The following is a 16557-nucleotide window of genomic DNA, read 5'->3' as shown; positions in this document are numbered from 1 at the left end:
AGCCCGATACAGGCTTCAATCTCAGGACCGCTGGACCTGGGACCATGACCTGAGCTAAAGGCAGATGCCTAATGACTAAGCCACCCAGGTACCCCTATATTTGTTGTTTTATGACTGGCTTATTTCATTTAGCATAATGTCTCTAAAAGGTTCATCTATGTTGTAGCCTATGTCAGAATTTCCTTCCTTTTGAAGACTAAAGAATACTATGTTGTGTGTATATACCACATTTTTAAGATCCATTCATTCATTATTGGACATTTGTGTTATTTCCTTCTTTGGCTCCAGTGGATAAGCTGCTGTGAACAAATATCCATCTGAGTCCTTGGCTTCACTTCTTTTGGATCTCCACCCAGAAGTAGAATCCCTAGATCATGTGATAATTCTGTATTTAATTTTTTGAGGAACGGCTTTCTACAGTGTCTTCTGTACTGTTTTCCATGGTGGCTGCACCATTTTCCATTCCCACCATCAGTGTATGAGGCTTCTGATTTTTCCAAACCATTGCCAGTGCATCTTGTGTTCCTTTTTTATATATAATAGTAACTGGAATGCGTGTGAAGTGGTATCTTGTTGTGGTTTTGATTTCCATTTCCCTGAAGACTAATGATGTTGAGTATCTTTTCTTATGCTTATTAGCCATTAATATATCTTCTTTGGAGAAATAGCTATTCAAGTCTTTTGCCTACTTTTTAAACAGAGCAATTCATTTTTTAAAAAAAATTATTGACTTTTATTTATTTGGGCTTCCAATTAAAATTTGAAGAAACAATTCCAATTTTTTTGAAGAAAAAGTATATTCAGAATGACTAATCTATTCCATCTTCCCTTGCACAGGCCAGGACTCTTCAGGTGGGTTCATATGTCAACTTTCAGAGTTGTGCTTTGCCATACACACTTCTGTAAAGACCATCTCTCCAAAGAAGGTCACGTTCTGAGGTACTGGGGGTAAAGACTCCAACATATGTTATTCTGGGGCAGATAATTCAACTCACAACACATTCCAAAAGCTATAGCAGAATGTTGGTCTTGGTTCAGACGGAGGTCACTCCAGGCTCATTATTAACCTCTCTGGGGCTCAACTTCTCCCCTGCAATGGGCAAGACAAGATGATCTTGAGATCATCTTCCGGGTCTAAAATCTCTCTTCCCGTTCATCAATACCTACCTATTTGGTGTCCATTCCCCAGATGCCTTGCTCTCTACTAAGGATTCTCTCAATAATGGGTTAAACATTTGAAAAACACTTGAAACCAGTGAAATGACATCTCCCCCAAAGGTCCCAGGCTCACAGTGTTGCCAAGTGAACTGGGGAGACCTCAGGCCCTGAAGCCTCAATCCAGCCTGTCTCAAGGATGTCATCAAAGGCTCTTAGTTTCATTTTGAGAAAGAATTCAAAAACAGACATAGCATAGTGAGTGAGAAGTAGAAGCCAGAAAGTTGATCTCAGTGAAAGTACGCTCTTGAGATGCGAGAGTGGATGAGGGGGTTGGGGAGAGAGACAGAAAGGGGGCGGGAGGATGCTATGTGCACCAGGGTTCAGGGTTCTATCTGGTCTCTATAAAGTATTGACATCTGTTCACAAGAGGGTGGAATATTCATTGCTTGCTGTAGGGATTTCTTGGAAGCAGGATTTCATGCCTTTTCTTCCTTATTTGGTCAAGGGTTTCCTGTCATGGCACCCACCATCTTGGGCCTGTCTGGTTTGATCTGGCATCCCGTGTCTTTGTGTTTGTGGGCTGCCAGAATAGGCTTCTAACTTCCCCAATAGCCGGCCATGACTTCCTCTTTGCTGGCCTCCAGGTATCCTGGCAGTGGGCCATCAGAAGGCAGGTATATTCTGAGGACAGATGGGACCTACCAGGACCCATCCAAGCCCCATTTCCATCATCTTGGGACTCCACATACCCCTCAGGGCTACTCAAGCTTCCCATCTCCTCACACAACTGTAATACCAGCCTTTCACCTCAGCCCTGGTACCCAAGTCACAACAGCCCCTTCAGTCTCACCAGGAGAGCTGCTCATGCAGAACTACAAATACTGTCTTTGGTGACAGAATTATCCAGTGACATCAGGGAAACACACCCACACAGCAGGCAGCCTGCAGCTGACAAGTCTCCCCCAAAACACCCAGGAGCTAAGCTCACAAGTGCTTATTAGCACCAGTGTCTGCTTTGCTAACTCTCCTCACACAGACATCTTGAGCCCTGGGGAAGTGAGATGGACAGGACCCATGGTGGCCTGTGGGAAAAGCTGGTGGGAAACACTGGCATGTGCCTTCCCCCTGGTGGGAGCACACGATCCATTTTCTTTTTCCTTTTCTTTCTCCACCCACAGCTCCTCAAGGGAAAAAAAAATATAAACTTTAGAAATATGTAAAGAAGGCATGAACATAATCCGCCACAGTCTTACCATACAGAGATATTGTGATATCTTGACGTTTTTGCTTCCATTTTTGAACCATTGTAAAACATAGTTGAAATCATATAAAGCGTATTAAGTCCCAGTTTTTATTCATTTGATAGTCTCACAGCATTTTGCTAACATTGGTTATTAGTCAGCTTCATAATGAATATCACTTGGGAGATTGGCAGCCCCACTGATGAAGCAGAAATTCAGTAAGTTCTTCGGCCCCATTGGTGTTGTCTTTCACATTGACTTTAAGATTTCTTCCTGGGCGGGGGGAGGGAGGGTCTTGTTTACCATTACAACCCTCCCTGCAGATGGCAAGCCCTCCTGCCAGGCCAGCGATTAAAGAAAAAACTGGGCAAGGCATTTGTTGGTACTTCAATGAGAAAAAGGGGGGTTGGAGAATTGAGCAAGTCTGGGTCCAAGTATGGGCAACCACCCCCATCCCCCTGTCAGGAACAGCACCAGAGTTTTCTCAGTATCTTAGCTACCAGCATGAATTGGGGACAAGCCTTGTCCTAAGTGTCCTGTGGGGTCATGGATGGCGAGAGGCAGCTCAGGTGGGCAAGGACCAGCTCACACAAACTTCACTGCCCCAGCTGCTACCCATCCATTGTATTTAGTGCTTATGACTCTGCAAGGTCCTTCTTGATCAGCCCCATTGCAAGGACCATTTAATGGAGGCCTAGATATGTTAATGACTTGCCTAAATTAAGTAAGGGGTCAAGCTGGGATTCTAATCCCAATCTGGAGGTTTTTACACCACAACCATTGTTGCCTCTTGAGGCCACTGAGAAGGCTCCCTTCCTCACACACACTAACAAGATATTCATTTCTACTGAAAATCTTCTCTCAGAAAATAAAGACCCCAAGTATGGTTGGTATAGTGGGTGAAGTGGTGTGACAGGTAGATCCTGGCTTGGGACTGGGATAGGCTGTGTCCCGATTCCACTGACAGCCGCCTGCTGGCACGCTGAGAGCTGGTGGTTCTGCCAAGTAGGGAGACTCCAGGCATTGTCCTGAACTGTCCTTGACTGAAGAAGAGTCACCCCATCCAAGGGCATGCCGCCTCCCCCAAGAGAGCCTGCATCCAGTTACTAGTCCATGTGGGGGATATAAAAGGCTTGCCTTCATCCCTTAAAATGGAACAATTCTGAAGGTCCACACAGAGTCTAGACCAGCCATGGGGGTCCACTGAGACCTTTATTGCAACAGCCAATATCTGGGTCCTTCTGCCTAGCACCTCCCTCTTCCTTCGTTGCCCTACAGGCACTGATCCAGCAACACTCCCCAGTAAAGCTTCTGCACATGAATCTTCTTCTCAGAGTCTGTTTCACAGGGAACTTGCCCTAAGACTTTAGAGCACTAATCATTTGCATGTTATGAATGAAGGGGATACAGAAATACAGTTTCCTTCCACAGCTCCTGAAAACTAACTTACTCCCCTAATACACTGAGGGAAGAGGGTCTTCTCTGCAAGAGAGGGCTGGGATAGGGGGATGGAGCCCTCTGAGATACAGCAGGCTGGGTGGGGTGGCTGAGCTGGAGCCTTTCGGCAGACGGAGGACGGGGTGCGAGCACTGAACAATTGGAAATGACCCCACCCATGAAGGAGGCAGGAGAGAGGGACCCAGCCTGTGAGAAAGAGATTAAACTCATGATTCTCCATTAGACTACACATCCCAACTGCTCAAGGATCTTTTTAGATATATTCTTACCAGGAACGCCCTCACTCCGCCCCAAGTGTCTGACTTGATTGCTCTGGGAGAAGGTATTTTTTAAAAAAATCTCCGCAGGTGCTTCTCATGCACAGCCAGGATTGAGACTCATCTGGCGAACAGAGGTGGGCAACGGTGGCCTCTGAAATCTACAAGTTGACTCTAACAGAAGGCAGCCCTACCTCCTGACCCTGTGATGGCCCGACGACCCTCTGACAGCACCAGCATCCACACGGGATGGGGGCTGCCTTTTCTAAGCAGTGGGCCAGCGGCAACCAGGGCTACGACAGAGATCCGTCCTCAAAGCAGTTTCTGGGATGCCTGTTAATCTGCGGATTCTCACGTCCCACCCCAAACTTCCCAGTGGAAATCTCTCCATTCTGTAACAACCCCCTCCCCCAGTGAATCTTCTGTATCTAAGTTTGAGAACCGTTGCTGAGAGCTCCCTGCCCAAGAGAGCCTTCTCTCAAATTTCATATCCCAGTTCACGGTGCGAAATTTTGTTTTCCGTGCAGATAAGGAAGCCTCCCAACTCCTTCCCAGCGCACGCTTGGGTGGGAGTCAGTTCAAGTTCCCCCAGTGAGCCGAGCCGATCAAGGAGCAGAGTGGGAGAATCCTCTTTCCCAGATTCTTTCTGGTTAGTTTTTTTTTTTTCCTTTTAGCACCAATGGTAAACATCACTACATTGCTTGTGAGTCGTCCCAAATATTTTTTTTTACATTGTGCAATTGAATTGACAGTTTTGCATAATAAAAGGTTAACATGATGAGCAAACAAGAAATGAATGAAGCTTGATTGTTCAGACGCAGAATTTGCAACAATAAGAATTTGTACATATCTTCATGCTCCATCCATTGTCCAATGATTGTCCTCTCTAGATGGAAGTATGGCTCTAGAATGGATAAAAATAGATATTAATAGGCTTGTACACAACCTCCCAGCCGCATCACCTTATCAAGGAGGCATGACTATTTCTCTGACCTTCTGTCTTGGCATTCCGTGATCGTAACTGGCATGTCTTGATTCCTCATCTGCGGGAGTGCTTGGCGGTTTTAACTTCCTCATTTCATTACTTTGCAATGGTGCTAGCATCCATATTAATGAAATTATTTTGATTATCTTTCATAGATAGTGTGTCAGTGGGTAGTTAGCAGCCCCGTCAAGGACTCCACGAGGATCCTGGGCAGCTTCAGGCCCCAGGATTTCCCCCCTTCCTCCTTTCTCTAAGGCCCCTGCCTAATTTCCTCTTTCCTTCTGGGGATTCATTTATCTGCCCTGTTGTAGTATTTTTGTCACACCCAAGACTGGCCTAGATGGAGACAGTCTCTTTGGGACATCCCCTTCTTTTGGTCTCCCCAACTGAGCTTAATTAGTTTCTTGTCACTATCTTGGGGGACAGATGGAGAAGCCCAGAAATCCACAGGAAGAAGCTCTAATGGTTTAACTGGTTCTCCAAGAATATTTTCTTGAGGGTCCCAGGGTCTCTCCCATCGAGAGGGACAGGTGACCCCTTTTCAAGGCAACTGACTCAAAACAAAGAGCCCGATGGGAAGTTGGTGATTTAGATCCGGTTGAGTCTCGGTCCCTGAAAGAACTTACTGGTAGGTCCTTTGTTCTGGGCATACCTACTCTTCTTCTCAAGGTTTGTCACCCCAGAGAGCAGTCACAGACTTTCCTGGACAAGGGGAAGATTTCCCCACCCATTTACCAAATGCCCTTCCCCTGTCTTCAAGCCATTCTGCATTAACTTTGCACGCATTATTTGCACTTGTCCCCACTCCATATCATTTTAATTTCCTTTTGGGAAGAAGGATGGGTTTTCCGCAGGACCTCAGCTTAGCTAAAGAATGAAAGTAAGCAATACGGCTTATTCCAACCCTCCCTCGCTCCCCCACATGCATTGGCTTGCCTAAGCCTTCTTGCCTCAAATCCCTGAGAACTTGTTTACTGGAGGTGCAATCAAAGAAGGAAGCAGCCATGACCTATCTCCTGTCCCCTCGCTACGTGTTGTCCCAGGACTGTCCTGCTCTGTGCCTCCTCCTCGGGCTGCAGTGACAGTGACCACCCTCGGACTGTGCTTTCCCAGCCCTGGGTGTCCACCCAAGGAGCTCACCCCGAGGGATGCTAGGACATTGAAAGGGGCAGAGCAAGCGCCCAGCAATGAAGCAGAGGCCCATCTCCCAGGGTGTTGCCGTCCTGCTCCTTCAGCACAAGCAGAGCTTGGGTCTCCCCAGGCCCTCTGCAGCACAGCAGAAGGCAAGAGAGGGGGTGGTTTTTTCCAGTGCGCCCATGAGTAAGGATTCTCCATCGGCGGCAGAGCTCGGCTCTCCTTGGCCAAATGCATCTGTCTCTTTCTGTTCGGCAACATGCGGCCACACACACGTATCCTGCCAGTCTCTGTTGTTCTCTTCAGGCAATACTTAGAGTACGCAGGCAGGTTGACTTGCTGTTAAGACAGAACTTGACCAAACACATGAGAATGACTTCCTTTTCCCTCTCTGGACCTTCTCTTTGTCCGAGCTGGATTTCCCTCTTTGGCCTGGGTTAACACCTTTGTCCTGCCCACACGTGTCTGTGGTTTCCAGCCGAGAAGCCCCAGCTCTCTTCTCAACTGGCTTTCCTCAATGTCCGCCAGCAACATACTATGTCTGGTTTCACTAACCTGTAGCTGCCACTTACTGAGTTGTTCCTGGGTACCAAGCTTCGCATGAAGCAACTGAATGACCTTTGCTTTTTTCCGTGCTCATGATGGCTGCAGAGTTAGAGTCTATTGCTGTAACCAGAAACAGACTTGGGGTTAAGTAGCTTGTCCAAAATTCCACCATAAGTAAGTGGTTGGGCCCAGACATTACGATTTGGAAGCTTGAGTGTGTATGATGCTTCTCTTGAAGGTAATGCTGGATTTGTCACCTACTGCTCAGAGCCTGAGAAAGTGACTAGGGCAGGTCATAATCCATCCAGAATACAGTCCATAGTCCAGCAAACCCGAGCTAGGTGAGCCTCTGGCCCCTGCATACTTTTTGGCACTAACAAAAACCAACTCTCGGGGTGGCTGGGTGGCTCAGTTGGTAAGCGACTGCCTTCGTCTCGGGTCATGATTCCGGAGTCCAGGATCGAGTCCCTAGGCAGGCTTCCTGTTTGGTGGGGAGTCTGCTTCTCCCTCTGACACTACCCCTTATCATGTTCTCACTCTCTCTCTCTTTCTCAAAGAAAAATAACTAAATAAACCTTCAAAAAAACTCAACTCACTTTGTTGACTCAGTTTTTTCCACACATAGAGGAATGTAAAAACAATGAAATCCGTCAGATAATCTTTTAACTATATGGCAAGCACTCTGAGTACCTGTCTGCCTTGTCATAACAGTCCCCTGTCCTATTTTGCAGGGACATTTGATTTAATCCCCTGAATCAACACTGGGGACAGTTTACCTTGGGGACATCCTGGAGGATGGTTATGGGAAAGGGGTGCAAAGGGGGCTTTGGGGTACTGGTAGTGACCCGTCTCTTCATCCAGGTCCTGGGAACCTGGATTTCATGGCATGAAACAGTCATCAAGCCGTCCCCTGGGGTTTGCACTTTCTCACCACTCTGACCCCTACCCGGACCACCTCCACCACTCTCCTCTCTTGGCAAGGTTCTCGTCCATCTGTCCCTCCTTAAGGGCCTCCTGTGACTCCTCAGTCAAGATGAGGTGTCCCTGCTTTAGGTGCTCATAGACGTGCATACCCCCCACCCTACACCTCCCCCCACAAGCTCTGATCACAAGTAAAATCCTCCAGCTGCTTCTGTCGCAGCTGGCTTCCTGTGTGTCTCTCTTGCTAGACTCCAGGTAGCCGGGCCTTGCTGTGTCTCCCGGGGCCTGGCACAAGTGGTTGTCATGAAGGAATCTGTAAAGGAATGATGGCGGGGGAGGGAGGGAAGCAGGCAGAGAGCTAGAAAAGAGGGGCGGAGGGAAGAAAGTGAGACAAAGAAGCAGCAGCAGGGAGGGAAAGAGCTGTGTCTCCCAAGGATCTGGTGTCTTGGGGCGTGGCTAGAGGTGGGCAAGGGAGAGCCCTCGGGAGTGTGTACTTGAACGGATGAACAGATGAAGACCCGCCTGCAGAAGAAGTCACCCCGAAGGCAGACTCAGCGGGGGTGAGACCGGCTCAGGGACTGCAGCCTGGGTTCACAAAGGGAGGGTGGAGACCCCGAGTCCAGCCTGGCTCGGGGCTTCTCTGGGCTCAGAGGAGGTGACACACTAGAGTAATCCGCCAAGTCTGCAGGATTACTGGGGTGTGTCAGTGTGTGAGCTGGGGGTGTCAGCTACGGGGGGTGCAGACGGCAGCCTCAGGGATGGCCGTGACGCTGGCCGAGGAGGGGTGGGCGACCGCAGGCGGGGCATGAGTGGCCACAGCGGGGTCTGAACATTGGACATGATGGCGGAGGCCTGGGTGGGCCATCACACGCCCCGAAGGCAGGCCTGACTTGGTGGAAGAGGAGGGTCCTATTTGAGGACCAGAGGCCTGCATCTCGGGGCAGATGCGAACTGCCCAGGCTCGGGGCATGCCACACTGCCCCTTCTGACCTGGAGAAGACCAGCCAGAAAATTAGGAGAGAGGTCCCCCAGTTTACAGCCCCAGGCTGGATTTCTCTGGAACACACATACCCCTGAGAGTTGGCTTCTATAGAGCACATATGAATGAGGAGAGAGAACACCAAAGACCCAGTGAACCCCCAAAAGAAAACAGACCCTTGGATTGGAAACGAGTCTTTCCAGAGGCCCCCACTTCATCCACAGTGACTTGTGTGACTCCTAGGCACCAAGAACACACCTTTGGGAGACAGTCCCTCCGACTTTTTAAAAGATTTTTATTTATTTGTCAGAGAGAGAGAGCATAAGCAGGAGGAGAAGAAGAAGGCTCCCCGATGAACAGGGAGCCGGATGTGGGGCTCCATCCCAGGACCCTCAGATCATGACCTGAGCCAAAGGCAGACGCTTAACCAACCCAGGCATCCTGAGACAGTTCCCCCTTTTACCTCAGTAATAAAATTTCCCCCTTTTAACTCAGTATCCCCAAATCTTGCTCTGGAGCAACAGTTCCTGCTCTAAGGAGAAAAAAAAAAATTGATGACATAGGAGAAGACAAAATCATCATCAGTAAGCAGAAAAACTCCCAGTGAGTTTTCTTTAGGGACTCTCAAGACACAGGGACGTGGGTAGGACCTTCTAAAGCATTTTCACACCATGTTTTTCTGAAACTCTGGCTTTCGAATGTTTTGGATTGCCTGCCTTATTAGTAGAATCACACACCACCAAGAGAGGTCTATTTATTCATTAATTATATTCACACAACAGTGTGTTTATTGCTGACTGTATTTACAGTGAAAGTTCTAGCAGCATGTGTCCCCTGGTGTGCAGGAGTTCCAGTAAATAAATAGGAGAGAAGACCAGGCAAGCCTCATAACCCTCCTATCACACAGTCAACCACGACTCGGAGGCAAAGGGACTGGCCCAAGTCAGACAGCGAGGAACTGGGGAAGAGGAATAAGAGTCCCCTTCCAATGGCTGAGGGACCCCTCCTCTCCACCTGGCAGCCTCCATGGGGCGCCGTCTCAGCCACACCTGGCACGCGCTGCAATTCTTCCTTCCGAGTTCCAGATCCATCTTTTCCCCGCTATCCCAGCGAGGATGGATCCAGTCACATCAGTTCCTGGTGATTTCCACATTTTTCTTCTTGCTTTCCCTATTTTATCATTCTCACCTGGAACACAGGGTGAGCCCTGCTGTTGTGGGGGGGACGTTGGGGCAGGGGAGCGGTGTTCTCCTCTCTTTCTCCCAGATCCTTTAAGTGGGGCGAGGATGTGGACCTTGCCCCCCGACAGGGGGGCTCACCAAGCCCAGGGGTTAATGTGTTCCTCGACCTGTTTGCTGAAAGTAGATGTTCTCTCCAGCAGAAGACCCATGTGATATGACTTACTTGGAGGGGCTCCTCTTGATACGCAACACCTGGCCACCGCCCTTCCCTGACCGAGAAGGCATCTGTAGAAGCACACATTCCCTGTTCCTGATTCCCAATGTAAACATTTGGAAACAATGAAAAAACCACAGCCCAGGCAACCAAGACATCAGCCACTCCGCTAGGGGCTCCAGGAAGTGAGCTGAGACTAGGAGGGGACTGACTGGAAGACGGTTGCAGTGGAACAAAGTACCCTCCCTCTGGAGGCCCCAAGGTCTAGTCCAAGAGTCATTGTTTAAACAAGGTGGGGCACTCCCCAATGAACACATATAAGGAGGAGCTTACTGCGGGAAGAAACCCGGACTCCGGACTCTACCAACATTGCCGGTCGTGTGTTCCCTAGAGACGCGACCCTCATCTACCACGGCCACTTTCCCTCCCACAAAGCTGCTGCTGCTGCTGAGTGTGGGGTACCTGGCCAGCCGTCCCCTGGCTCCCGTGGGAATACCACTGACATCAGATACACCCGTTAGGAAGCAGGTAGGATGTGCGCGGTGACCTCCCTGGGGTTTGGACCAAGGTAGTGGCCCAAACTTCAGTGAGCAAACGAGTTCCCCCAAAGAGCATCTTAATTATGTAGATTCTATGTCTCCCCACCAGAGAGGTGTCTGCGGAAGCTCCAAAAACCCAGGACTTCTGGCCCAAAGGGTCCAAGGTTAGGCTTGAAGGAAAGCTAGAGCAAAGGAGGAGATGCCTCGATAAGAGAAGATCATTCACGCTTGGCCTATATCCCCTCACAGCAATTCACCTTAGCTTTTGTGCTCCAAGTCCCAACCTCAAGGGCTACGCTGACCATAAGGGACACCCCGATGGGAGGAATCCTGTCTCCTTGTTCACCCATGTTCAATTTCTGACACGTAGTACATGTTTCATATTTGCTGAAGGAAGGAAAGGGGCTCAGGGCTTACCTTTTGTTTTCAAATGATCTAGCTTCAAATTACAGGAACAAAGTTGAGAAATCTGGGTTAACCACAACACTGATCACTGCATCAGAGATCAAGGCTGCTCCACTGACCCTAGAGCTGTGAACAGTCGATGCCTGTGCCTCTGGGGCTGCTCAGGCCGGGTCCTCCTGAAGATGCGATTCTTTGCTTAGGGAGATAGCGCTCCCTGTTTGGCTTGAACCCAAGCTAACCAAACTAGAGTAAGTGCAGACATTTTCCCTCTGTGGTTACAGTGGGGTTATGAACTGTCCTGGGATAGAAATCAAACTTCGCTGACCCCCAGGTGGCATAAACAGAGTGATTCAGCCGATCTTCTTGAATGGTTCCACCTGTCCCACCCACCTGCCCCGGCTAGAAGGAAACCCTTTCTTTCTTTTCTTCCTTTTCTCCATTTTCTTTCTTTTTTTTCTTTTCTATTTTTGCTGGGTGATAGCTTCAGGAGGACTCCATATTCAGCAGATGAGAGTCTAACCCCCAACAGGTGTTTGTGCCTCCTACAGTCCCCTCCCTCCGATGCAGATTCTCCTAGGGAGGCTCTGAAAAGGGCCAAAACAGAGAAACTGGTCAAACTGAGCAGGCCAGCGCTTCCCGTCCCCAACGCCTGGCTGGGAGCGAGGCTTTGGGCCCTAACTATCCTGGGTTCCATCTGGCTTCTGTCTTGGTCCTCGAATTCTCAGGGGACTCTTCTCTACCATGCACTGCTTTTTGCTTACAGACCATTTTGAAGAAAGAATTCTGTGATCTAATGGAAAGGCTGTGCGTGCCCACCAGGCTGCAAAGCTGGTTCCCCCAATAAGCAACCAGGAGAGTATGGCAGACCTGATTTCGTCATTTTAATAATTAAGTTAGTTGAACAAGGTGATCCTGAAGGGGGTCTTCCAGCTCCTTGGGAGCAGAGCCCTTCCTGCTGAAAGGCAGCTGAGGGTCGTCTGGTCCTGCTCAGAGGCCATCTAATTAGCTGATAAACAAATGCCAGTTTTTAAGAGCTGGTATAGGAGTGTGGCAGTGAACGCTGGTTCCGTGGCAGCTGCCTCCGCCGGAGTCGTAAGGAGGATGCTCCATGTCCTGTACCGAGTGTGGAGTGTCGCGGGAGGGGCTGCCTCTCGGCCCCTGCGCTCTGGGATTCACATTCTCACTCTGCTCAATAGCCACAAGGGCCAGGACCTTTGGTTCATTTCTCTCTGAAACGATGGTCCCTTGGGCGATACTCTGCCTCTGATCCCCAGCTGGGTCAGCCCTGCTGGCCGGCCTCCCATAGCTGTCAATCAGGCCTGACCAGGATCTCCCACAGCTCCAAGATTGGAGCAGGACCCCCTGAGGGCCGTCTCCATCAGGAGTGACCACACACCTGCTTCAGGAGACATGGCCAGTGACCCCCATCTGGATCACTGCTGGGCACAGGGGAGGTCCTAGGACCGTTTCCTTGGTTCTCCTCACCAAACATCACGTCTTGTTCCCAGTCTAATCCTTACCCAGAAGAGGCTTCCAACCAGTAAGCTACATTGTTATGTTCCATCTCCGAAATGCCCAGCATCCTCTTAAATACTAAAGAAACTTTTAGATGGTCTTACCTTGGGAAGAAACTCTGGGCAGAGGCCTTCAGGATGGGCTGGCTCCCAGGACTCTGGATTGCCGGCCACCGCGGGTACATCCCTTCAACTCGGAAACCATTCTGAGCCCTGCTGTCTGCCTCTGACACTGTCTGCAAACACTGCATTCTTCCTGGAACCAAGTCACTTTCTCCAGATGGGCACAGGCCTGCCCCCCTGCCCCCCCAACCCCGCCCCAACTCCCTTGGGGCCTCGCCTGTTCTGACACCTAGCCCAGGGGCAGGTGGAGGCTTCCTGGGGTGGCATTTCCTCCTGGCTCAAGCTGAGGGTCTGCAGGCACTGTCCTTCTCCCTCCTGGCCTGCCCTTCCCCTTCCCACCAGGGCCTTTTCATACCCCTCGCAGGCAGGCTCCTAGACCCTCTGCTCCCCTTTCTCCAGTCTCCTCTGCTTATCGAAGCCCTCCTCACATGCTCCAGACTTCTTGGTTTTTTTTAAGGGTAGAACGAGAACGAATGAAGGAAGGGGCATGGGAAATCTCAGAGGCCTAAACCCCACTCAGCCTGCTTCTCTCTGCCTCACTCACCTCACACACACATGCATTTTCTTTCATGGTGCTCTTCGACATACTTAATCCAGAAGATCCTCTCAAAAGACTTTCGTTTCCCACTGACCCCTTGCCTTGTCCCTGTCCCCATAAGCATGACCCTGTCTAACTGGGTCTGAAATCCACTTGATTTCAGAAAAGGCTCTGAGCAAGCAACTTGGCCTGGGCCTTCTTGGGTGACACCATTGTCCTAAGTCCTGGAGCTGGCTTGGCCAAAGGAGTCTCTCCCTCAGAGTGCTGGGCTGCTGGTGCTACTGACGCTCTCTCCTCCCCTGCCATCCCCACACCACGGCGGGGAGCAGCCACTGGCAGAGCCAGCACCAGGCTCCCAGTCCCACACTCAGCCCTGTCACCTCTGTGGCCTCCCCAGGCCTGAGATGCCCAGAAATGCCAGGTGCACATGGGGATGCCCAAGCTCCAACTGCTGGCACCCCTGGGCTGTGGTCGGAGCCATGCCCTGGATCTCACCCTATGGACCAGTTGTCATAGGAGGGGATTTCAGAGCGGTCCCTGGGACAGGAAGGTTGTCTCTGCCATTGGACACCTGAGTGCTCATATCTGAGAGGTAAGAGAGCCAGAGATGTTCGGGCTCTGATTCAATACCACAAGATGCTGGGCTTGCATGAGAATGACTTTCCCTAGCAGGTTTTGGCCTTCCTGCTCTCCTGTTCTTCCTCAGGATCTCCATCTCCACTGACCCACCGGCTGTCTGTATTCTGTCTCCCTGCCTCTCTCCATCAGGGTGCTCTGTCCCTTCCCTGTCTCTATCTCCTCTGTTTTCGAAGGAATTGATTATCTAAATGTGGTAACAACTTCCAAAGAATCTTAAAAAAGAGAAAAGGCCCTAAAACCCACAGGGCCTGCCTACACCCTCTCTGGTTCCTGCCTCTGGGAGGTGAGCGGTCTGGAGCCTGGGCTATCCAGGGAGAATGGGTCAGAAATAGCAGCTAGTAAGTCCCGGATTATAGATAACAGGCTCCAGTGTCCTAAAGCCCCCTAATTTGCTTAAGAAGGAGCTGGAATTAGCTAAGTAGAAAGTATATATATACACACATATATACATATATACATATATATATTTTATAATTTTTAAGATTTTATTTATTTATTTGACAGAGATCACAAGTAGGCAGAGAGGCAGGCAGAGAGAGAGAGAGGAAGGGAAGCAGGCGCCCTGCTGAGCAGAGAGCGCGATGCGGGGCTCGATCCCAGGACCCTGGGATCATGACCTGAGCCAAAGGCAGCGGCTTTAACCCACTGAGCCACCCAGGCGCCCCTAGAAAGTATATTTTCTCTTGATGGGTGGGGGAAAAAAAAAAAAAAAACCCGTGCCCCAAAATCCAAGATCATACCAAATGATCTGGAACCCAGAAAGAACATTCCATCTTGTCCTCAGAACACATCACCAGTCTACACAGGAACTTTCCAGGCTTCCTCTGTGATTAAATGACACCTACTGGAGAACTTTGGGGATGGGAAGTATATGCTTTCCGTACAAAGGCAAAGTCCATTTTTTTTTCTTATGTTTGCACACAATGAACCCAATTTAACTGAAAGGAATAATATATTCAGTAGGCTGCTATTTCATTTTCTGCCCAGCAATATCTGTTAGGGTACACAACCCACATTCTCTGTTCCAGAAACAGAACATTACATAACTTTACAGCTACTAGAAAGTCCAGCCTTCCCAGAGTTCCAAAGAGTAAGGGGAGGGGGGTGGCGTGTCTGCGGTTCACAACCTCAGTGGAGTGGCACTGACTCCCCCAGCCTGGCAAGGATTGTTCGTTACCCCACGGAGGCTTCTGCAAGGGACCCATCAGCTGAGGTCTCCGAGCTCCCTGAGACCCGAGGTCCCAGGAGAAGCTGGGTCCACTTGGTGCGAGCACCAGGGAGTGAGAAGGATGGGGCTGCACTGTCTCTGGGCCAGGAGGGGTGGTTTTGGCTTCCTGCCTCTCCCACACCAGGCACCTGCATCTCTCTCAGGCTGTCAGCCCTGGGGCTGAACCGAGAGTCCCTGGAAGACAAGGCGTGGTTTTGTTCTGCATACTTACTTCTCTGCTGCTGGTTCCAGGTCTGGGGGCTTTCCAAATCTGAAGCCATGCTAGAACCTTCTTCCATTTCTCTGGCTTCCATGGCCCTTGGTGGGTGAGAGAGGGGTGACCTCTGACCCCTCTCAGCCCTAATGACACAGAAAAGAAGATGCTCGGGGTGCCTGGGTGGCTCAGTGGGTTAAAGCCTCTGCCTTCAGCTCAGGTCATGATCTCAGGGTCCTGGGATCGAGCCCCACATCGGGCTCTCTGCTCAGCAGGGAGCCTGCTTCCCTCTCTCTCTCTCTCTGCCTGCCTCTCTGCCTACTTGTGATCTCTCTCTCTCTGTCAAATAAATAAAATCTTTAAAAAAAAAAAAAAAAGAAAAGAAGATGCTCCTGGGCAGGGACAGTGACCTGCTTGGCCTGTAGGCCAGACCATGTGCCATGAAGCTGGGGGCTGTACAGGAGTCTCAGCCAAGGGCTGGTCAGACTTCTCTAACCATAAGCCTCAGTTTCTCCTTCTGCATAGTGAGCCCACAGAGTCTTCCTCTGAGGCCTGCCTTTCTAGGGGCCATATACCACCCCACTCATGGCTTTCAGGCCACAAAGGCCGGAAACTCACTGAGCTGATTCTGAAGTCGGGGAGGCATGGGCCTAGATGTTAGATTCTTTTCTAAACCCTAAAATCCATGTCTGTGTTGACCTTTACGCCACCTCATACTATCTCCTTGAGAAATAATCATATGCCTTCCCAACTCATAGTCAATTTGTGTACGTTCAAAATTCGCTTTTCCTCTTTTTCCATTTACGTCTCCCCTTTCCCCCTCCTCCTCCTCTCTCCTCCTTCCTCCCCCTCTGTCTCTCCGTACTCTGTCTACCTCTCCCTCCTTTCCCCCTTCTCCCTCTGCAAAGCCCTGAGGTGTGCCTAGGTGTCAGATAGCTGAAAGTGGTTGGCATGGAGCTCTTTTCCGCCGGAGAGCAGTTAAGTGGCTTATTTTCTCCACTCGGGTGGCTAAATTATTCTCAATGTGTTAAACAGTGTAATTAAACACATACACACGCGAGTGCGCCGGGCCCCTTCCCCCACCCCCCTTCCTTGCTCCTTGTCAGCAGAGAGAGTGTCAGCCCCCGCCTTCAAGCTCTGTTAGTTTTAATTTGAGTTGTGGAATTAGTAATGGGTTTTGCTGGAACACTGTTGTGGGAAATAGATCGCTCCTCGTGCAGGGTTTGGGCACCATTTCAAATGAGTATTTGTTAAGAGGAAAACCATCCCTTGTCATGTTCTGCTACATTACACCAGATTTATTT

The 16557-nt window shown here is 50.0% G+C and overlaps 1 protein-coding gene across 1 annotated transcript in view; it reads left to right on the top strand.

Moving 5' to 3' along the window:
• Window positions 1–10426: 10426 nt before the first annotated feature.
• CAPN13 (calpain 13) overlaps window positions 10427–16557 on the top strand; it is an 80355-nt gene continuing 74224 nt past the window's right edge. The window contains exon 1 of the mRNA XM_047747148.1: window positions 10427–10602. The gene's annotated coding sequence lies outside the window, so the exon portion shown is untranslated. The remainder of the gene's footprint in view (window positions 10603–16557) is intronic.

This window comes from Lutra lutra, chromosome 9 (genome assembly GCF_902655055.1).
Source record: "Lutra lutra chromosome 9, mLutLut1.2, whole genome shotgun sequence".
Classification (NCBI taxonomy): domain Eukaryota; kingdom Metazoa; phylum Chordata; class Mammalia; order Carnivora; family Mustelidae; genus Lutra; species Lutra lutra.
Note: the sequence above shows the minus strand (reverse complement) of the source record. Positions and strands in the feature narration are given on the sequence as shown.